Consider the following 24,930-nt stretch of genomic DNA (forward strand, 5'->3'; position numbering starts at 1 on the left):
TTTTTTAACATTCTAGCCTTATTAATTAGTAAAATAATTTTGTAGACATTTATTTTGTAATGCAGTTATTTTTAAAATGTAATTAATTTTGAAATTATCTGCAAACGTTGTGAAAACGTGTAATTAGCTAAACATTCACTTAGCTCAAAAAGTAGAAACTTTTTGAGCTAAGTGAGGTTTTCCTAAATAAACAAAATCTCCTGAGGATGCTCCGGTTTCGGAGCGAAACACGCGTAGAGGGTACATTGCCGAAGGTCGGTCTCGTGAGGAGTATAAGTATTGTGGAAATTATAAATTACACCATACAGATTCTCCAGCTTTTTGCGGAGTATTGCAAATGAAGCTTAACTTTCATAAGTTATAGATAATATTCTTAGCGAAATAGTATTTAAACACAAGCTAAAAAATTTTTACCTTAGCTTACAAATTGAGGCAGCGAGATTAGTCTATGCAAAACTATTTCTGTTTGGAATAATTGAATAAACAGGAAGTCATTTAATCAGTTAGATATATTTGTTGTTTTGTTTTTTTTTAGCCGTTTACCGTTTATGTATTGTTCCACACCCAACAGCCCGCATTGTGGGGCAAATTCTCCTCTAGCAAGTTATGAGGTGACTTTTGTACCATTCCGGGGATTCCCTTTGAAATTCGCAAATAAGACGGACGCTATTGTTCGTCATATCGCAGGTAATGAGTGGACAAACACACATACTGCTGTTTGTTATACGACAACGCGATATTATACGGTATTTTGATTGTTGTTAGCGGATAGTGTTTGAAACTTCAAAGACTTTTAAACAAAAACTCTCCATCACTAATTTTACCACGTACAAGCTTCAAGCGAAGTCACGCATAAAAAAAAATGTACGAGCCTTCACGAGACGCCTGGCTTACTATAAGTTATATGAAGAAATTACGACAGGAATCAGATATTGCATAGTGAAAAGATAAACAACAAATTTGTTCAACAAATTAAAAAAAAATACGACCTAATCGATACCCTCTCCTTTTTAATAATGACTATTTATTACAAAATTAATATTCATTTTTATTATTAAATACGAAAATAAAACTTCAATCATATAGCGTGGCGAAGCGTCGCCACGGCCTGTATCGCCACGTCAATCAGGTTTTCCCTCCGCCTATAGATGTTTAACATAAAAAAGATATTTAAAAAAAAAAGTGTAATTTTGTAACACGACAACAGAGATGACGTCATAAGCCGCTAAGCCTTGACACATTTTACAGTAATACATGCCACTTAGTTCGCAGCGTGGGATGTGAGACTAACCGAGCGACGCTAATGATATCGTCTTGGGGGTTGAGTGCTACGCTTCACCTATACGAGTGTACGGAGTGAGGTTTTGAAACGGAGACAGGACGATTTCTTACGAGTTCATCTTATATTGGATATAAGAAGGCGTCACTTTGCGGAATTCCATAATATATTATGAAAATCAAGCTTAATTTGCTAATAATTATTATTATTGCGCAAAAAAAAAAAAGAAATAGACTTATCATCGTCATCATACCAACCGATAGACGTCTACTGCTGGACATAGGTATTTTGTAGAGTTCCAAATTCCACGGTTCTGTGCAGTTTGGATCCAGTGGCTGACCTGACCTAACCTGACGTGCGACGCGCTTAATGTCGTCTGTCCACCTCGTTGGGGGTCGACCAACGCTGCGCTTACCAGTTCGGGGCTGCCATTCCAGCACCTTGGGACACCAAAGTCCATGCTTTGTCCGAACTATGTGCCCGGCCCATTGCCACTTCAGCTTAGCGACTCGTTGAGCTATGTCGGTTACTCTGGTTCTTCTACGAATCTCCACATTACTGATTCGATCGCGTAGATATACTCCAAGCATAGCTCTCTCCATCGCCCGCTGAGTGGCTCAGAGCCTTCTTATGAGGCCCATAGACTTATATCATAATAAACACACTGACTTTAGGCGAAACTTATTGTCACTTTTAATTGTACTATTTGACATTTCAAATTAAAATAAAGCATTAACAAGCTTGGACAAACTTGGACTTTTTTGATTTAATTTTAATTCTATTTTATTTTTTAACATTCTAGCCTTATTAATTAGTAAAATAATTTTGTAGACATTTATTTTGTAATGCAGTTATTTTTAAAATGTAATTAATTTTGAAATTATCTGCAAACGTTGTGAAAACGTGTAATTAGCTAAACATTCACTTAGCTCAAAAAGTAGAAACTTTTTGAGCTAAGTGAGGTTTTCCTAAATAAACAAAATCTCCTGAGGATGCTCCGGTTTCGGAGCGAAACACGCGTAGAGGGTACATTGCCGAAGGTCGGTCTCGTGAGGAGTATAAGTATTGTGGAAATTATAAATTACACCATACAGATTCTCCAGCTTTTTGCGGAGTATTGCAAATGAAGCTTAACTTTCATAAGTTATAGATAATATTCTTAGCGAAATAGTATTTAAACACAAGCTAAAAAATTTTTACCTTAGCTTACAAATTGAGGCAGCGAGATTTGTCTATGCAAAACTATTTCTGTTTGGAATAATTGAATAAAATGGAAGTCATTTAATCAGTTAGATATATTTGTTGTTTTATTTTTTTTTAATGTATTTTTGTTTTTTTTTTTTTCGTTTTTTCTACAATTTAATTTAATTTTATTTTCTTTAATTACTTTTATTTACCTACTTGTTTAATTTAAACTGTTAAATATGTACTGTTTGTGTTAGTTTAGTTTTAATTGCTCTCTTTTACAGTTTATTTGGATTTTTTTTTATTTAAATTTTTTACTTAAATTTACTCTAGTTATATTAATAACGCAACGGGCGTCGCGGTTGTTTGCTCAGTCTGATACTGGTGTAGACTGAAAATCAATCAAGCATTGTTGCTAATGCACAGCATAAGGCTGAGTTTGCGGCCATTTGCCATATTTTTAATATTAATTGATAATCTTTTAGTTAATAATCTTGTATTAACAATAGTGTATGGCAATAAAGGATTTTTATTATTATTATTAAGTTCATCTAATTATTTAATCATCATCATTATCATATTATCATATCAAACCATTATCGGCCCACATTAGTCTCCCACCACACTAAGGAGGGGCTAAGGACGTAGTACACCACGCTGGCCCAGTACGGGTTGGTAGACTTCACACGCCTTTGAGAACGTTATTGAAAATTATGTTGTATTTTATGTAGGTTTCCTCAAGCTGTTTTCCTTTACCGTTGAAGCAAGTGATGTTTTTATTATTTAAAATGAAAATGATTCATCTTACTACGTTGTACACATTTTTTCATGTAATGTTAACATCAACAGTGCCTATTAAATCAAAAGATGCAAATTTATTTTCTCATACAAACTAGATAGATAGATAAAGTCTTTATTGCACAAATTAAAAGCGAGAACTAGTAATAACAAAACAATATATATATATATATATAAGATGCGCAAATGGGGTCGTATCGCTTTAAGCGATCCCCTCCAGACAACCCTTTATGGTAGAGGATTAGGTTAGGGAAAACGGGATAGTGCAACCGGTGATAGAATTAAATTAAATACATATAATTATAATTTATACATCCATATAAATATATATTTTTACAAAAGAACATAAGTGCACTATATCATACTAGATAAATAAAACTAATTCTTAATTGTTTACTTATGACAACCCTATTGAAGATAAAAGACCGACACGTGCATAGTACCTACGCTGCGCGACGCGTAGCTAATAAAGTGACAGGAGTTACTTGATTTTACTTTAGATATGGAATGCAGAGTGCTAATATTTTTTTTAATAATGCTTAATCATACATTACGGTTAACGGCCGATAGGCGCAGTGGGCAACGACACTGTTCACGGGTCCAAGGCTGGTGGGTCCAATTCCCACAACTGCAAACTTTACTGACTTACTTTCGCATGTTAAGTTAGGGCTGTATCTGATTTCTGTCAGTAAAAACTCTTGCAATTGTTTACTCAAAGACTATTCGCGTTTCGGTTTCACAGATAAGTTTCAGAGACGGTTAATAATGTACTTTTAAAGCCTGAAGAATTATTTCGGTTTTCATTTACACGTTGTATATTATTATATCCTACTCTATTAGCTTATAACCCTGTGCGCGATAGGAAAAGTTACTTTATTAAAACTTTATTAAATTTTATAGCTCGCATAATATAAATGCCTTGTTCTAGAAGGCTTGTCATTGTTTTCCGATAAATAAAAATTCCTCATTACAAATACTTTGTTAGCGAATAGCCGATGTTATTGTTATAATAAAATTCCATTGACGAAGCGTCACATGCTTTGGATGCCTTTTTAACTCTGTGAAAATAATACATGTTGTACTCAATGCATTTTTAGACTAGCTTTTCGGGAGAGACGCGCGATTGCTCGCAGAATTTTTTTTTTTTGGTTTACTACAGGTTAGCCCTTGACTGCAATCTCACCTGGTAGCAAGTGATGATGCAGTCTGAGATGATAGCGGGCTAACTTGTTAGAAAGTATGGTAGTCATACCCCTAATCGGTTTCTACGTAACTAGCCACGGCCAAAGCCTCCCACCAGACCAGGCCAGGAAAAGAAATTATAAATTTCCAAATAGCCCCGCCAGGATCGAACCCGGGAACACCTACTTAAATTCACATCGCTTACAGTTGCGCCAGGGAGGTCGTCAGAATTATTGATAGGAAAATTTCATTTTAGCAACATATTTTAAAAACTACTTTGATGATCTTAGCATCCGATTGCATGTTTGCGGACGGCAATTTTTTTCTATTCCACTACAAGTTAGCCCTTGTCTGCAATAACACCTGGTGGTAAGTGATGATACCGTCTAAGATAGTAACGGGCTAACCTCTTAGGAGTATTGCAGTTATATTAAACCCTATTCGGTTCCTACGCGACATCGTACCGGAACGCTAATCCGCTTAGCGGTACGTCTTCGTCGGTATGGCGGTAACTAGCCACGGCAGAACTAATCATCATCAAGAGATCTTGTTTCAAACATGTCTCATTGTAATATGGACCTTTGAAAAAGTAGATCGAAACTGCAACGTTTCCTACTAGATGACGCTACCGTCGCTGTAAGACTGATGTGAAAGACATATACTTATTTCGGCATCGACGGTAGGAGAGCCGTAGCTTAATTGGTGAAAGCGCTCAGGCCGCGATTGCCAGAGAGTCGCAGGTTCAAATCCTGTCGGTTCCGAAAATTTTTATATGCATTTTAAATTCATAAAATTGATAATTCCTCCATGGGTATACCTACCCAAAACAGACCAGACCAACGAAGTACGGAAAAAGCCCAGAAACAGAAGAAGAAAATACGAAAATTCAAAATTTATTTATTTCAAGTACGCCTAAAATAAGCACTTTTGAAACGTCAAGTCTGTGAGACTGTGTGTAGTGACTCTACCATCGGTTCGGAAGGCAGATTCTAGCGAGAAGAAGCTGGCTAGAAAATCAGCAGTTGCTCTTTTCCAACATAAACAATTTACATTTTAAGATTCATTTTTCTATCTTGTGAGAGATGCAAGCGGAGCTGGATGCTTCCAAGCAACCTTGTCATTAAGAAATTCATCAATTAGTAACCTCGCTGTAATAAATGTGCATTGGGAGGTCCGGAATTACCTTCATATTATAAAACGGTACAATCAACCCCACAAATTACTTCTGTATTTTTCGCAGACAATAATGTCACTAATTCATGACCATATCTTTTAAGTTGACGTTTTATATCCACTTTTTGTTTGATAGACTAATATGGTGTTTTACAAATACTATATTGTTACAAATATATTGTGAGGCTACCGTAAGCATACCTAAATCTTGAAATTTTTCACGGAGGGATTCACGTGATTTAAGTTTATATATTGACAGTACAGCTCTTTTCTGCAATATGAATATAGTTTCAATATCAGCAGCTTTACCTCATAATAAGATCCCGTAAGACATCACACTATGAAAGTAGAAGAATTATAAATGAATGAATGAATAAATGAATGATTTATTTATTTCTCCACATTACTTATAAGTATGAGTACAATATAATGTTGCTTACGGGCTATTTTGTTACACATTTATAATGTGGGAACTGATGCTTGAACTAGGTAGAACCTGTATCTCAAGCCACCAGGCCCTTTCCCCAGGATAAAGTATACAAGGATGACTATAATATAGTTTACGTAATGTTATAATCACAGTTATTCGGTAATATTTAAATTTAAGTAAGAGTAACTTTGTGTTCAATATTTTAAATAATGAATTTCTTTATTTTAACAGAAGATTTAACTTATGCAAAAATTTTAGATTTATTAGAATGAATAGTAATAATTTATTTTAAATTGTAATGTCTTATAAAATGTAGTTTATAGTTTCAGTAGTTCAGTTAATAAATATCATTACGTATATTAAATATCAATACATCAAGCAACCGACATTAGAAAAATCATCAATTGTATAGTAACCTCGCTGTGATAAATGTTTTTTGACATATTCTTTAAACTTATACATTGCTATGTCCAAAATTACCTTAGGTATCATATTATAAAAGCGTATACTCAATCTCAAAATGACTTCGCAGATGCAGATAACACTAATTCACAAAGCAAATGCTCGATAGACTCAACGCTCTCGTTGCAGGCCATGTAGGGTCATCAATAATACCCATTATGTCCTCAATGCCATATTGTCTTTTGGTCGCTACAGCATATCTAGTCTATCCTAGTACTTCCTCAATTTAATCTCAATACTGTAACATTTTGATAATGAGAGATATTCACACCGACTGGTAGAATGTACTGGATTCTATATAATATTACTAGCGGACCCCAGCGCCATCTGTCGGGCTAATTTGTGAATCTAAACCATCCAGGGTGCCACCCAAGCGCATACCGAAAAATTCATTCAAATCGGTCCAGCCGTCTAGGAGTAGATCAGTGACATACACACGCACACAAGAAATATATATATAATATAAAAGATAAAATCTCAATGTACCTAAACTCTTGTGAATAAATTATAATCTAATCTAATACTATCATTTATTGGTATACTTTTTTTTTAAATTTTTAACATGTGTGAATTATAAAAGAAAAACAAAAAACACTTAAAAATTTATAAAAAAAAACCCTCTTCCGCTTGCGGGGCTTTTGAGTACCCAAGCAACCGGCGGTCAGGGCAATTTGACCGGGGGATGCTTTATAATCGATACTGAGTCCAAAACAGATTTTTATTTCATTTTTGTCTGTCTGTCTGTCTGTCTGTCCGGGCATCACGTGAAAACTAATGAACGAATTCAAATAAAATTTGGTATAGTGGTAACTGGTAGCTGATATTCCGGATCAACATATAGGCTACTTTTTATCCCGACAAACAATAAGCTTCTAACGGGAAATGAGATGAAAATTTTTATCAACTTTACTTCATATCTCCGTTAAATTTGAACCGATTTTAATAATTATTTTTATTTGAAAGTGTATGCTATCAATCATGTATTGTGTAATTTTAATGAAGATCGGATAAAATATATTGTCGGAGATAAAGAACATAACTATTCACAGATAACAGCGAGTCGCAAAGCATATGGGACAGCGATCGAATGCATGCGTACCATCCTACTTTAATTAATTAATTAATTATAAATGCGAAAGTTTGTGAGTAAAGATGTATGGATGGATGGATGTATGTATGTATGGATTGTCATGTTTAAAGTAATCATTATTACCTACAAAAAAGGTCTGGGTGGCTAAATGCCTAATTGTTAGGACACAATAACCGCTTTTTGTTATAATTTGTCAATCAAAACAACAACAAGGGTACAATCTTTAGATGGTGACGTTCCTATCAGATCCAAATAAATAATAATTTCTCTTTAAATTATTCAAATTGGACCTATCGTTTAGACGTTACTACGGGTATAGAAATGCTAAAAGATATTAAATCCGATAATAACCGATTTGATGCAGACGAAGTTGCGCGGGTCAGCTAGTGCTGTAGAATTGATTATTGTAATGGCACTGGACAGAATTTGTAATTCTAACAGATAATTTAATTTTTTTATCAATGTAGTTACAATGAATTGCTGGTGTGTCTTATGAATAAATAAATAAGTAAGGATTGTTTATTCGGATATGTAAATGTATCGATCAAGTCCCATTTGGCATGAGCCTTATGGTCACTTTAGCTGAGAACTGTTAGCTAAGTGCCCTGTTGATTGTGTCACGCCAAGGGAAAACGTCTATTAGTGACTTAGTGGCACGCAATGGAGCGACGCTTCCTTTATCCCTTTGACCGATACATACATCATAGGGGAAGGCAGACCGTTGGAAATCAATGTGAATGTATAAATTGAATGCGATCTCAGGTTGTGGGAAGTATCACATAATTTACCGAGCTCCCTGCCACAGTGAAAGTCGATGCGGTTTGTGATTGAAATCTCCCAAATGAGATGACAATTTGGCAATTTGCAATTCCTGTTTTCTTCTGGTCTGGTCAACATTTTATCAGATAAATTGGTTGTAAATATTTAAAAAAAAAACTATGTACATGCAAAATTATAATAAAAATGGAAAGGCGAATGATATCAATACTAGTTATCATAATGACAACATTAATGAAGCACAAGTTGTTAATTTTCTTGGCATTTCTTTAGACTGGAAAATACATGTTGACAAAGTTAGTAAAAAAATTAACCAGTGTGTATATGTCCTTAGGCGCCTATCCAAAACAGTAGGTGAAGAGACTGCTCATGGTATATCATGCATTTCGTGGTCTCGTCATTAGGATATGGTCATATGGGGCAGCTCGGTGGACATACAGCGTTTATTTATTGGACAGAAGAATTGTATCAGGGCGGTTTGTGGAGCCACTCCGTTAGATTGCCGGCCTCTGTTTAAAAAAATTAAAATTCTCCCACTGCCATGCTTGTACATTTACAAGATAAGCCTATTTGTTCGAAAAATATAACAGATATTTTTACAAAGAAAAGCCAGGCGGTAAATTTCAATACCAGGTATCCTAACAGACATCTAAACAAACTCTTACTTCCCGTATCAAGATCTGCTTCTTATCGCAAAAATTGTTATTGTGTGTCTATTAAAATATACAACCATTTGCCTGATCAATTGAAGGAATTAATGCGTTCAAGAGAAGATAAAAATATGACAAATCTGTATGGTGGAAACCATGAAATAAATGTAGAAAGAATTCGATTCTTTCTACATTTATTTCATTTGTTTATATTCTAATTCAAATATATATCATTACATAATTATTAAACCGAAGCTTTCAAAATATAAATTAATGAATATACTTTTAATGCACACCACATAAAGTACATAAAAAAAGGATAACAAAACAACGTATACAATTTGGCGACCTTATCGCTTCATAGCGAAATATAAATATCCAAATTGACTTATACTTATTATTGTTATCATCATCATATCAAACTATAACCGACCCACTACAGAGCACGGGTCTCCACCCACAATAAGAAGTGGTTAAGGCCGCAGTCCACCACGTTGGCCTCCACACACCTTAAAGAATATTAAGGAACACTCTCAGGCATGCAGCTTTCCTCACGGCCTTTTCTTTCACCGTTTAAGCAAGTGATATTTTAAATCCTTAAAACGCACATAACTTAAACAAAGTTACAGGTGCGTGCTCGGATTCGAACTTGGCCCCACGGAAGTGAAGTTGAGCTTCTACCCGCTGCGCTATGACCGCTTCTGTACAGCTGTTACATTATTTTAATTAACTTATTATAAAACAGGCATCTTACCAGCTTGATGCAATTTTAATAGCACTTAAGTGGCTAATAACAAGATAATTTCAGTTGAGAAAATCCTTTGTTATCAATTCACTGCCTTAGGGAACTTAGTCTTAGAAAAATATGCATTAAAATGAGTAGATATTCAAATTAGTTTCGCGTTTAAACATTCCTCTGTGAGGAGCACTTTATTAATTAAAAGATCGTTACTGTAAATAATCGTTAAGCAAAGCTTGTTGGACATGTTTTTCTTTATCATCTTCATTATCATATCAACCGATAGACGTCCACTGCTGGACATAGGACCTAGGTCTTTTGTAGTTTGTTTGAGTTCCAAATTCCACGGTTTTGTGCCGTTTGGGTCCAGCCGCTACCTCGTTTTGGGACAACCAACATTAAACTTTTTCATTGTAGTGTCTTGGTATCCACGTCATCTTACTAGATGACGCCACAAGATCCTACAAGTATTAACAAATAAGAGGCTAATATAAAACTGAATTTTTGGAACAAAAAAAAATTGATGGAACCTAACAATTATTCATTTAAAGTCAACATCTCCTGAAGATGCTCAGGTTTCGAAGTGAAACGTGCGTAGAGGGTACATTGCTGAAGATCTGTTTGGTGTGGAGTATAAGGATTCAAGAAATTATAAATTACACCATACAGATTCTCCTGCTTTTCGCGGAGTATAGCAATTTAAGCTTAATTTTCATAACTCCGACTTAATGACATTAACATTTTATATGACATATAACGTATGGGTTTTAGGATAAAATCATATTATTCTGAAGAAGTTGCTCCGTGTATCCGTTATATATGCACACTAAGTAAAAAGCATTGAATGTGTAAGTTTCCTACAATTTGAATTTCAAATTCGCTTATTGAATCAGCATCCGCGCGAAGCGCTTCCGCGCTGTCAAAGAAGCGCTTCGCCAAGTTGCCTTGAGAAGCGAAATTTGATAATGCTTAATGGCGGCGGTGAATGCGGTCATTTACATATTTTCCCATTCTCTCTATTGGCTCTCACTTAGTTATAATTCATTTCTGAAAGGTGCTTAGTAAAAAATCCTGTTTCTCAGGCGTTGAGAACCGGAGAACTGCAAAATGTAACGTGAAAATGTGTACTTTATTTTAAAAGTGCACAAGTGCACAGTTTTCTGAATTCCTTATTGACAAGGTTGCTTGGAAGCATCCGGCTCCTCTTTCATCTCTCACAAGATAGAAAAATGAATTTAAAAATGTAAAATGTAAATTGTTGATATTGGAAAAGAGCAACTGCTGAGTTTCTTGCCGGCTTCTTCTCGGTAGAATCTGCCTTCCGAACCGGTGGTAGAGTTACTACACACAGACAGACTTGACGTTTCAAAAGTGCTTATATTAGGCCTACTTGAAATAAATGAATTTTGAATTTTCCTTCCCAAGACTTGTACTAGAAGGTAAAACAGTTGGGAAGAGAACTCCAGGACGTCGGAGACACAAATGGTTTGACGATATAGGGTCGAGATCTAAAAAAAGCGGAGGCTTCTTGAAGACCTTTCGATTGTCCGCCAAACTTCATTTAAAGAAGATGGCACCCGATGATGATGACAACTGCGTTGGTTGGTTTTCATTTCCACGCAGTAATGGAGCAACGAAATATAGCATTGACGGCCGATTAGCGCAGTTTGCAGCGACCCTGCTTTCTGAGTCCGTGGTTCGATTCCCACAACTGGAAAATGTTTATGTGATGAGCATGAATGTTTTTCAGTGTCTGGGTGTTTATATGTATATTATAAGTATTTATGTATATTGTTCATAAAAATATTCATCAGTCATCTCAGAACCCATAACACTACGCTTACTTTGGGGCTAGATGGCGATGTGTGCGTTGTCGTAATATATAAAGATATATAAAAAGTATATAGCAGTTAATTTTCACTTAAAAAACAATTATTATTGAACGCTTACTGAATCAGTGTACACGCGAGAGAAGCGCTTCGTGAAGTTGCTTATTAAAAAAAAAGATTAGTTGCCTTGTTTCTCAGGCATTGTGAAAAGGAGAATTTCAAAATCTGAATGAAAAAATCTGAAAAATGTTGTTGTGTGCAAAGGCGGACTTATTGCAAAAGGAATCTCTTGCAGACAACCCTTTGTTGAAGTAATTGATCAACGTGAAAGCGGGACCTTGCAATAAATAAAATATACACACGCAAAAAAAAAAACTATACTAGAAATACAATATATATTCATTATAAATTTGTAATAAATAAATGTACTCGTAACATACCATATTATACAACGTAAAAATGAAAACTGAAATATTACTTCACATGCAAAATTAAAATCAATTGATTCCTATCACTTTATGTCGCGTTACGCAGGTACTATGCACGTGTCGAGCTTTTATCTTCAATAGGGTAGTCATAAGTAAACATTTAGAATGTTTTGAATTAGTTTGTATGGAATAAATGTGCTCCTTTTGATTTCTTATTCCTACATGACGATTCCTAATAGAATATCCTTATGCACCTTTCAACCGTATTTCGTAATTACCTTACATGTTGTATAACATATAGGTACACTAGCTGTTGCCCGCGACTTCGTCTGCGGTTGATTGTGTTTTAAAATTATTCAGTATCGCTAAGCCTTAAATGAGTATAGTAGTTATATATATGTATAACATGTGACTGTCAATTAATTATAGACAAATAATTTGCAATAAAATAAAATTGCGACTATAATTAAAGATCTAAGCTATCCTATCTCTTAAGTTGGAGCAGACTGCTCACGGTGTGCCAATTTAATTTAAAATCGATTAAGTAGTTTAGGAGTCCATCGCGGACAAACATCGTGACAGGAGATTTATATATATTAAGATATAAGAATTAATAAAATAAATATTTAATATGAAAAAGCCCAAGTATGTTTATTGGATTGCCCCGCAGCAACGGAGCAAGGATTTCTTTATTTAAATGATTATTTATTGAACGAATACACGCGGTGAAGCTATTCAACGCTGCAAAAAAAGCGCTGCCGTTGAACAACGTGGAAAATATCTCCAAATAACAATATTGGCAAAAGCAATTAACCTCCAACTAAATGGGCCGAAATAAAACGATACAATAACCAGTTATATCGGAAAATTGTTATCAATAGTTTTACAGAAAAATTTCAATAGCAAAAAGTTTTCAACGTGCGTAAAAGCTGAAACCTAATCGAGAAAACCATTAAACTACAGCTTTTAACACAAAAAAACTCGGACAATTTTTATTGTGTATGAGTTGGAGGCAATTTATACAGTTTTTCATACTTGTTCACATCGAATAAATACGGAAGTTTTGATCGATGCATGTTTGTTACTCAATCACGCTGAACGGCTGTACGGATCTGGATGAAATTTTGGGAAACGATAGGTTATACTCAAGAACAGCAGATAAGCTACTATTTATCCCAAAAAAAAATTTAAATTCCCTGTAGGACATATTTGTTTTCTTTTTCACAGAACAAGAGTTCGACATGTCATTTTTTGCATTTCGATTTTAGTTCAGGATTTAGAGAATTGCATTGGCCTGCACATCAATATTTCCATGCAATCGAAGTTGCGGGCAACAACTTTGACAGCCGATTGGTGCAGTGGGCAGCGACCCTTCTTTCTGTATCCAAGGCCTTGCCTTCGATTCCCACAACTGGAAAATGTTTGTGTGATGAACAAGAATATTTTTCATTGTCTGGGTGTTTATATGCATATTAACATATGCCTATTATATAATAATAATTGTTTAATTCAGGTAAAGCCCATCTCAATATACACGTTACAAACAAGCACAGTATTTTAAAAGATCTAAAAAATAAGATATAAAAACAATAAAAAAAACTAAGTATTTATGTATGTTATTCATAAAAATATTCATCAGCCATCTTAGTACCAATAACACAAGCTACGCTTACTTTTGGCTACATGGCGATGTGCGTGTAATATCATAGTATATTTATTTTACTGTATTTATATAAATAAATAAATATACTACGACAATACACACATCGCCATCTAGCCACAAAGTAAGCATAGCTTGTGTTATGGGTACTAAGATAACTGATGAATAATTATATGAATAATAAACGTATATACTTATAATATATAGATAAACACCTAGACACTGAAGAACATTCATGTTCAAACAAACATTGTCCAGTTGTGGAAATCGAACCCACGGCCTTGGCTCAGAAAGCAGGGTCGCTGACCACTGCGCCAATCGACCGTTAATATGTAATGTATGTAATGATGATGATAATAAAACAGAAACTTTGAAATTACCAGTTCTCTTGTTCTCCGACTATGCACAAAATCCACCGAAATAAAACATTCACTGCATATGCCTTTTATACACAACTGTTTAATTCGATTCGGCACTCCGATGGCAGAATGTTCTGGTGTGGAATTTCACTCATGCATCCCGTGGTGGAGTTTTTAAATCGCATTGCTTTTATATAAAACGACACGATCACGACGGTCACGCAGGTAAAAAAAAATCCTGCGCAATTCACACACGACAGAAGTGAAACGTCTGAAAAGTAGCCTACAAGATTGAGATGGATATAGGATAAATGTAAGGTTTGTTACTTTACAAGTAGCCCATGTCACTCTAAGACTCATAAACTATCTCTATGCCAAAAATCACGTCAATGCTTTACTCTGTTGCTGAATTATTGAAGGACAAAACGTAAGCGTATCTTCCTACAGAAACTTTACATTTTTCAAAGTTTATATACAACGTAAGCTTATAGAAAATTCAATTAAAATATTAAGGATTACAAATATGATAAAAAAGCTTCGGTATGAATTGCTCTTACTTCATAGCTCAACATTAACTAGACTGTGAGATGGTGATAACAAAAAAGAAGCCGGCTAAGTTTTTTGTGGGCTCTTCTTAGACCAGGACGCGTTTGGAACCCTCCTAGCTTTAGCTTTAAGTTAACGAATGCAGTTATCACCATCACCAACATGATGGTAACATGTTAAATTTATGAACGCTTCATAAGTGCCTGTAATAAGGTCTACATGAATAAAACATTTTTGAATTTGAATTCAAAAATGAATTATCACTAGCTTTATGAGTGAGCTCATAAAGCAAGTGGTGATAATTTACTGAAGAAGCATACTTGCCGGAGGGTTCTCAGTAATGTTCTCAAAGGCGCGTAAAGTCCACCAACCCGTACTAGCCCAGCGAGGTTCTCATTCTAGGAGGAGGTTCTCACTCCTGACCCGTAGTTGACCAGTAATGGGGTTTATAAAGATGGTGATGAACAATTGATAGAGAATATAAAATCTATCATTACTACCCCAAATCATCAGTGAGATTATTTAAATTTTCATAAATTTACCCCCAAATTTAGAATTTCTCACAAGTCTTGAATCGCAATGTCGGTAAAATCAATTATATAATGAAATCGATCTATTTTTAATCATTTAATCATTTATTTGCAAAAAACATGTAAAATTATAGATGTTACAAAAAGTTATAAAGAACAATGTTTAGCTCATTTAAAGGCATGCAAATCTTAACTTAAAAATAATTAAAAACATTCAGAATTTGATTAATTACAATTAATTTCATTAAAGCTATATTATTACAATTAATATTTAATTAGTTATGTTTTAGTTTATTTTGTTTATGAACTGTAGCAAAATATGACAGATTTTCGTATGATAACAATTCATTATTAAATAAATTAATTAATAAAAGTTCAACATAAATCATATAAAATATATAAAATGCATATGTAAACTAATTTATAACGTATTAATATGTCAGTAAAATTTTATGTCAGTTTTCTCTTGAACGCATTAAAAGGTAATTCTTTCAATTGATCAGGCAAGTTGTTCTATATCTTAATAGACATACAATAACAATTTTTGTGATAAGAAAAAAATATCAACATTATACTGTTATCGGTGACATATCGTATCCTTTCAGTTACGGTAAAAACAAAAAGGACGTACACAAATGAAGTCAGGAATACCACGTCCGCGTCTGGTACGTTTTAATTTTCATAAATGCGCCGCTTTTGCTACGTTAACGTTGTTACACCTGGATGTATTCATTTTTGTCGTGTCCTAAAGGATAATAAACAAAGTGTCTTTTATACGGTGTACTCTTTCATGCGCTTTTATAAACTGGTTTACGGGATAACGTCCATTGCTGTAAATGGCTTTATAAAATAACCAGTGGAAACTGTGAAAACCTCGTGTTTAGGAATTCGTTTTCAATTTAGGTGGCCCAGGTCTGAAACTCGGCACGCAGCTGTAACTTTCTTGGTTTATATACGATTAAGTAATAAAATATAACTTGCTTCAACGGTGAAATAAAAGATCCTATGTAAACTACATATGGTTCTCAAGGGCGTATGAATTCTACCAATTCTCACTTGGCAAGTGGCCTGTAAAGCGGTGATAGCGCATTCGGTAGGAGCTCGACTTCACTTTAGGGAGGCCGAGCTCGAATCCCAGCACGCATCTCTAACTTTTCTAAGTAAACGCACATAGTTTTGTAGTAAATAAAATATCATGTGCTTGAACGGTGAAGGGAAACATCGTGAGGAGACCTGTATGCCTAACAGTTCTACGTAATGTTCTCGATGGTACGTGAAGTCCACCAATCCGCACTGGGCCAGCGTGGTGGACTACGGCCTTGACCCGTCCTCATTGTGGGCGGAGATCCGTGCCCTGTAGTGGGCCAGTAATGGGTTGATGTGATGATGATGAACTACGGCTTTAACTATGCTAAGAGAGGTAGATGATGGTTCTTACGATCAAGTGAAATTTCCGTCAAGGGCAAACTAAACTATGTGAAATCGGAATGATAAAATTTAAAAATTAAAAAAAAAACCCCCGTCACAAGAACCAAAACTTAAAAAGTCTAAAACAAGTAAAATAATACTGATATTGAGGGAGAGGTGGAAAAATATGTAACCCGCAATTTTGTGCCGGCGGCCATCTTGGACCGATTTTCATCAAACACGGCTAAAAATACTTACTACCTACTAATTCACGTTTCAATCGAAACAAAATTAAAATCGGTTGATCCAATTGGCAGAGCGATTACGTATCTCGCGACCGGCTAGCGACAGGCGTAAATCTTGCAATCACTGCTGTCAAACGTCACTTTTGTTTATTTATCAACCTGCGGTAGCTACGACACACAGACACACTCCGTCGTTTTTGAGTCGGAAATTAAAAATAAAATAAAGTCCGAAGCAGAATCTATCTATTAATAAAGTGTCATTCAAAAAAATTCCAACCTGTAGCCCCGCTGCCCGTCAAATTAAAAGAATATTAATGGAGTATCCGTATATTCGGCGTTCAGCAGTCTGAATTCGAACCTGATTTTTCGGATATCACTCCATTACGCCGTCTGATTGCCCAGGTTGTCTTTATTATGCATCCAACTGTAATTGTTCCTTTGTACGACTTTAATTGGATTACTATGGCGCTCTCATTTTATATTTTTAACGAGCCAATTAAAATTGGTTGTGCATTTTGTTTTTGACTACGTCGGTTACACATTTGCGTTGTAATCTTGCTTTCATTTATTTGGTCTAGCTGATTTGTCCGCGTTTAATATGGTTCTTTCTAAATGCCATGGGAACGTTTGTTTTATGAGGATAGAAAGAAGTCGTGTTTCATTTGACTGCATAAATGTTTGGCTTAACAGCATGACTGCATATAAATCGATAGCAGTAGATAAGCAAAGTTGCAAGTCAGTAAATGGATGGGTGCCAGTCTTTGAAATTTGAAAGATAATTAGGTATCTACAAGTCTCAGCTCCTATAATTTACAAAGAATAGTAATTGATAAACGAAGAATCGATTTCGATTCTTCTTCATATAATTATATATTATATTCATTGATTCATTACTATTCTTAGTAAATTCTTAATATATATACCCATCCATTTACTGACTTGCAACTTTGCTTATCCACTGCTTTCGATTTATATGCAGTCATGCTGTTAAGCCAAACATTAATGCAGTCAAATGAAACACGACTTCTTTCTATCCTAATAAAACAAACGTTCCCATGGCATTTAGAAAGAACCATATTATTGATTCATATGCATATGAATCAATGCGATTTCGATTCATTTTCTTGGTTAACCAAGAAAATTTCTAAAATTTTCTAGTACTGAAGTCCTCATTAATGTGGCAATACTTTATGTATTCAGTATCGTTAAGCCTAAGTGAGGGGTTTGCTGCTGCCCGCTGAGGAGTTTTGTCCATCGGTTAATATACAATGGAATTATGGTGAAAAGTCGTCAAACACTTTCATCCCTTCTTCCAAAGGAGCTGAGCTGAATTTCGGGATAAAAGTTTTGGGTCCTGCATCGGTTATAGAGTTATAGACTGTCCTCCAAATAAAAAAATTAAAATATCTTCAATGTACAGAAAGAAACCTGTGAAAGATTTTTTATAAGTATAGATATTATATTTATTGTTGGCCAATGTTCAAAATAACTTTATTTTTATTTTCACAACTTTTATTCCCTCATTAGTTATTTTACAATATTATTTATCACTCTTCGCTTAGAACTAAACAGTTCTAAAATTATATCCATTCTAATTACGTTGAGCGTTCGCGCCTGAATCCATAATAGGCAAAATCTTTTTCTTCTTAGCATTTTTTCTCTCTTTTTATAGACCAAAGAGGAAACAAACATACAATTTACATTAAAGCTAATATAAATTACTTAATTATTGTTGTAACTATTTAAATAATTATTGTCTAAATGATGAGAGCGCAGTGGCCTGCTTCCAAGCAGCCTTGTCGTTAAGGAATTCATCAATCGTGTAGTAACCACGATTTGTTAAATGTGTTTTAATATATTGTTTAAACTTAGGTAAAAGTAGATCTAATATTACCTTCGGTACCATGTTATAAAAGCATATACCCATCCCCACAAGGGATTTCTGTTCTTTTCTCTCATAAAACTTTTTTAATGATCGAAGTCATGTGCTATACCCTGAATTAATAAATGAATGAATATACTTTTATTGCACACCACAAAAAGTACATAGAAAAAAAGAAAAGCCTTACCTTGAATATTCTATGCTTTAGTCGTAGGTTTTTTTACAATACTGCAGTTTTCCTTTGTGCCTTAGTAAGTTAGTTACTCAGTCAGTTAACTTCGGCTAAATTGAATACCTTTTACAAATAGAATGACTCAAAATATAATGAAAGCTGGAAATTTGGCAAGAATACACGCGCGTGTGGCGTGCAGCCAGTATTTTATTTTAACTTCAATTCTCTTAAAAATATATCTTTTCAGATAATCTTGTATGTATTTTATTTTAATATATTTTCTATGAAAAATGTGTCAAGTTGATGCACGGCTAGCATTGGCAAAAACTATATCCCCTGGACAGGGGATAAAAGGAAGGGATAAGGGATGAAATTAAAGTGTTCATCTGCCAAGCAAGGCAACAGGGAATAGGAGAAGTTTACCTCCATTTATTATTACACGTTATATTCATATTATTGGGATATTATTTTATAAAGCTAATTGATAAAGCGGTGAGAGACGAAAATATTTTGTTTTTTTTACAGTATACAGCTTACATATAACTTTGTACCGAGAAAAACTCAGCAGATTGCTCTTTTTTATATAATTTTACAGTTTAACAATCTTTATAATTTTTTATCTTGTGAGAGATGAGAGCTGACGGGTGATTACGTATCTCACGTCGGGCTTGCGACAGGTGTAATTCTCGCAATCTTTGCTGTCAAACGTCACTTTAGTATTTTTTTGTATACCAAAGTGACGTATGACAGCAAAGATCGCGACATACGGCCTGTTTCAAGCAGCATTGTCTATATCAAATGATCAGAGTATAAAAATGTATGTAAATGAGAGATTACACATCCGCTGTTAGAATTGAGTAATCAAATTATAAGTATTTATCAATACTTTTTAATAAAATATGAAAATAAAAAGAATAAACAGTATCGCCGTTGAAGAAAAACAATTTAAATCCTCGACAATCCTCCGGAGGCAAGAGCCCTTTTAAAGAATTATCGAAAAGGGTTATCGAGTCTACCGGTGATCCTAGAGCGGGCAGTTACCTTGGTCAACGAATTAGTTTGGCCATCCAAAGGGGCAATGCTGCCAGCATCTTAGGAACTGTGCCTCGCCGCGGTGGTTCCGAGGACGTTTTAGATTTTATGTAATTTATATACTTTATTTTAGGTTATATTTATAAAACAATTATTTTAAAGAATAAATAAAAAATTTAATCGTCAACTCGATATATAATAAATAATTGTCGGATGAAAATATCTAACATTGCAAAATTAGCGTCGTATTTGTAACGTTTACCAGACCGAAGTTTCATACCTATAAAATTAATAGTACACGTACCTGCGAATTCATTGATTAATAATAAATAAATCAGCCGGTAACGCGAGCTTAGCATTAATTTCCAATCCGCCAGACTAATTTCACATTACAAATTACGCGTTAAAATATCGATACAATATGATAACTTGTTATGTATGTTATATATTCATATTAATAAATGTAACATTGTTTGCTTTAAGATGTTTAAAAAAAATTGGATGCGTTATCGGCGGTTTATATTGCTTGTATATAAATAAATATACTATGACAATACACACAGCGCCATCTAGCCCCAAAGTAAGCGTAGCTTGTGTTATGGGTACTAAGATGACTGAAGAATATTTTTATGAATATAATACACATAAATACTTATAATATACAGATAAACACCCAGACACTGAAAAACATTCATGTTCATCACACAAACATTTTTCCAGTTGTGGGAATCGAACCCACCGCCTCGAAAGCATGGTCGCTGCCCATTGCGCCAACCAGCTGTCTAAATAATATAAACAAGGTGATTGCCTGTCAAAGGCCTGAAACTCACTCGTCCTGTACCATCGTTTTAAGCAGCAAGATGTGACTAATACTTATAAGTATATTTCTTATCACAATCTGTTCAATATTTTTTTAGGGATGAAATTGGATTCCAGCAATTGTTAGTATAAACATAATATAAAGAACCAAAAGACAGAATAGAAAGTAACAACACGTCATGGTATCTATTTACAAGAAGTCATTGGATTTGTCAAATTGTTTTCAGTTAGATCATACGAGTAGTTTGATCATTCATTATTTCATAACAACGTTATTACAATGATTGGTTCTTAGCTACCGAGCGACTTAATATACAACGTGTAACGGAATTACGAAATACTGTTGAAGAGTGCATGAGTATATTTTATAAGCATTCATCCTGTATAAATATTAAATCCAAAGAAACATATTATTCTTCCATACAAAATAATTCAAAACATACTAAATGTTAACTTATGACAACCCTATTGAGGATAAAAGACCGACACGGGCTTAGTATCTACGCTACGCAACGCGTACCTAATAAAGTGACAGGAGTCTACTTTACTTTTGCATGTGATGTTAGGGCTGTATCTGATTTATTTCATTAAAAACTATGGCAATGGTTTACTCAAAACCTATTAGCGTTTCGGTTTCACCGATACGCTTCATTAAATAATGTACCTCTAAAGCCTCGGTAATATTATTCCGGTTTTCATTTAAACGTTGTATATTTACTCGCGGGGACACATTCTCTGACACGTAATTGCAACAAAAGACGTGATTAATACTTGGAAGCCATTTTTCTTGCGAAACAAAGTAAGCGATAAGGCTGCCTTGTAGATGTACATGCCGCTTAAATCAACGATGCAGTTATTATATGTAACCCTTCCCTTATTTAGGTTTTATTAGAAAAATATATATCCTTGTGTTTCGATACAAAGAAGTTGTCCACTTCTATATTTACCGCCTCAGCGACTTTAACGAATTTATCGTCAACGTAAACGTGTAACTTTTGCGTCGGATATTCTATATAGTAGAAGTTGTTACGCACGAATAAACCCCAAATAGATACGCTCTCTTCGGCGAAAAACTCAGCTGATTTTGTGAAGAAACTGTACTTGTATACACCGTCGTGTCCCCCGAAGTAAATATCGTCATTCCCTGAATCGTAGGCCCCCCGTAGGTATCGGATATTCCCCCGGTACATCCATGTCCTTGCACTCATACGGCTTCTTTTTCAAATCACAACACATAATCTCGAAGTCAACCATCGAACCGTTATAAACTGTGTGACTAAAGAATAACGTTCCGGAAAGTTTGTGCACAACTAGATTATACGGTCTTCCCAAATTTTCTACCAACACTTCCCTATCAAAATATACATGTTCGAAATAAGTCCGTTTCAAGAAATTTCTTATACGCCATGCTCCGTCGAGACACAGGGCAGTAGCACCAGAAATAATAACATTTTATCGCATTTAATTTACTTTACTGTCGGTAACGCAGGGAAAATATTGCGTAGAATTTGTTTCTGTCCGTTTTTTCTGCTTTACAAAATTACGGCACTGAATGGAATTTGTTATCGTTCAGTTTAGTGTACCTTTTAGTCGCGTTTCATGATCTTGCCTTGATAAAACTGTCTGAAATAAAAACAAAGAGGGAATGTTAGAAAAGATCTAAGAGAAAATATTTAAAATTTAAATCAGAGAGTGACGAAGATTCTTAACATTATTGGAATGATGTTTATTCAGAATTACGTACTAGAAAATGATAAACTTTGCTTCTTGAACTGAATTGGACTCAAAATCAACATGCCTTTGGCTAAATTTCTATCTTAAAGATAGATAAGAAGATACCTTTTGACTTTAAATTTGTAAGTGTGTGTGTGTGTGTGTTTGTGTGTGTGGTCGCGTGCGTGTGTTTGTGTGCGTATGTGTGTATGTGAGTGTATGTGTAAATGAATGTATGTATAAGTGTGTTATAAACGTGTGCTTGTGTCTTTTCGTGACAATGTATGGGATGCAAAATTCATACGTACATTTGTTGCATCAAATCCTCCGTTAGCACTTTTTTGCAATTATGAAGTGCTAATGGATAAATATTTAACTTACTGTTATTTATGTTGTAGAGATAAATCGATTTTCTGGTAAATTGTTGGGAAGCAAATTTAGTCCTACTTGGAATTGAATGTAAAACCATATTTCTTCTCCTCGATTTAAGTTTGCCATTATTGTAAGGTATTTTTTTATGTACCTACTCTTAGTAATGATCTAAGTAAATATAATTTTCTAACCGTTAGTAACTCACAATGGTTATATAGGTATATTGTTCAACTGTAGTTGAAAATCTGTATGGTTTGAAAAACAACTTTTAGTACAGACCTTTGACCTCTTTCCACTTCTAGAAACTTTTTTTTCGAAGCAGCGCCCCATGTTGAAATGCAATATCCCAAAATGGATTGTCCCAATGTTATATAAATCTGAGTCAAAGGCATTTAGTCGGTAAGACTAAAATTAGTGTCTATACAAGTGCTAAATTAATGTCTGATATACACAGATGTACGGATAGACATTGCGGACGTGATAAAACCAAAAGGTTCACTATGTTTCACTGCGGACTCTTAAAAATATAATACAATTCTTCTACGAACAAAATTGTATAAATCAAAACGAACGGGCAGTAAATCCGAAGTCCGCGCTCGAGAATTGACTTCGCTCGATTGAATTAAGTTAATAATATATTGTTTGTTTGTTTGTATTGATATTATTTATAAACATACCTAACTAATTACAGCGATGCTAGGAAGCGGTTGGCTCCGCTTTCATCGGTACTTATCAATGCCAGAGTATATCTGTTTTTTTTTTTATATTATTCTTCTGAGTTTTTTCGCTTTTGCCAGAGCAGGTGATTGTTTAAGTGATGTGACGCGGTACTATCTGTTGCCACTCTTCTCTGGCTTCCTTGTACACTGTACATGTATGGATGTACTACATGTACGGGGACAGCTATTTATGTAGCAGCGATTTTCAGGCTCCAACGATTTTCATGAAATTTAGTATACAGGGGGTTTCGGGGGCGAAAAATCTATCTAGGATTCATTTTTAGAAAATGTCATTTTATTCGTGTTTTGTCGATATATATATATATATTTATATATATATGTTATTGAAATCTCAGAATCGGCTCCAACGATTCTCATGAAATTTAGCATACAGGGGGTTTCGGGGGCGATAAATCGATCTAGCTAGGATTCATTTATATTGGAGTCCTGGCCAAAAACTGCAAAAAAAAATTCCTTTTTGAGAGATTCTGATGCGTGCGATGCGTGAACCGTAAACGTTACGCCAAACGACGGAAGTATGTAGTAAGTATATCGGAATTGTCGGAATTGTTGTTTGTTTACAGTTCTTTAAAACAGTCCGCGACAAAATACGAATATTTTTTAAGTCGGCTCATTCGCGGACGAAGTCGCGCGGTTCCGCTAGTATATATATATTAAGTGAAGGAACGCCTGCTATTGCCAGAAGGGTGATCAGTCCTCTGTAAGGGCTATCCCACCCAATTCCCCATGTTTGAGACACAGGTTCACTGTTGTCCCGGCAGCATCCCCCCCGTAACCTACCAGTCTCATACATAGGGGGTATCACAGTAATTATTAACAACCCTAATCTAATCAGTTTTTACGCGACATCGTAACGGAACGCTAAATCTAAACGCAAATTTTATGATAGAATACCTACACGTATAAAAAATGTAAACTCATTCAATGTATTCAAAACTAAATTAGCTTCTTATATATTAAGTAACACCAATAAATTTAAAGACGAATACATTGAATGAATAGATAATAGTAAAATTGAATTTAGTTTAGTCTAATGGCGAAGTGTATTAATTTATTATAGAAAATTAAGTTTCCTATGTAAGTGACTTAGGTCTTTTGGGAATAAATGTCTTTAAACCTAAACCTTAACCTAAATCGCTAGGTGGCACGTCTTTGTCGGGTGCTAACAAGCCATGGCTGGATACTTTCATTAGCATTACTAGAGAAAATTAAGAAATTATCACTATCTATATATTTCTTAAGTATGTAAGTTTATATATTAGTAAATATTATATTTGTATATATAGGTATATATGCATGTTTATTTAAATGCACCACCTACCTCTCTTCTTGAGCTGTTTTTAACGCCTTTTGTTGCTGTCGCTATGTAGCGATAAGGCCGCCAAATTGTATACTTTTTGTTAAAAATTTTACTTATATTTCTACTATATG

The 24,930-nt window shown here is 34.6% G+C and overlaps 1 pseudogene; it reads right to left on the reverse strand.

The window, feature by feature from the left end:
- Nucleotides 1–21,552: 21,552 nt before the first annotated feature.
- LOC120634067 lies at nucleotides 21,553–24,695 on the reverse strand (annotated as a pseudogene).
- Between the last annotated feature and the right edge of the window lie 235 nt (nucleotides 24,696–24,930).

Source organism: Pararge aegeria, chromosome 23 (genome assembly GCF_905163445.1).
Source record: "Pararge aegeria chromosome 23, ilParAegt1.1, whole genome shotgun sequence".
Lineage (NCBI taxonomy): Eukaryota > Metazoa > Arthropoda > Insecta > Lepidoptera > Nymphalidae > Pararge > Pararge aegeria.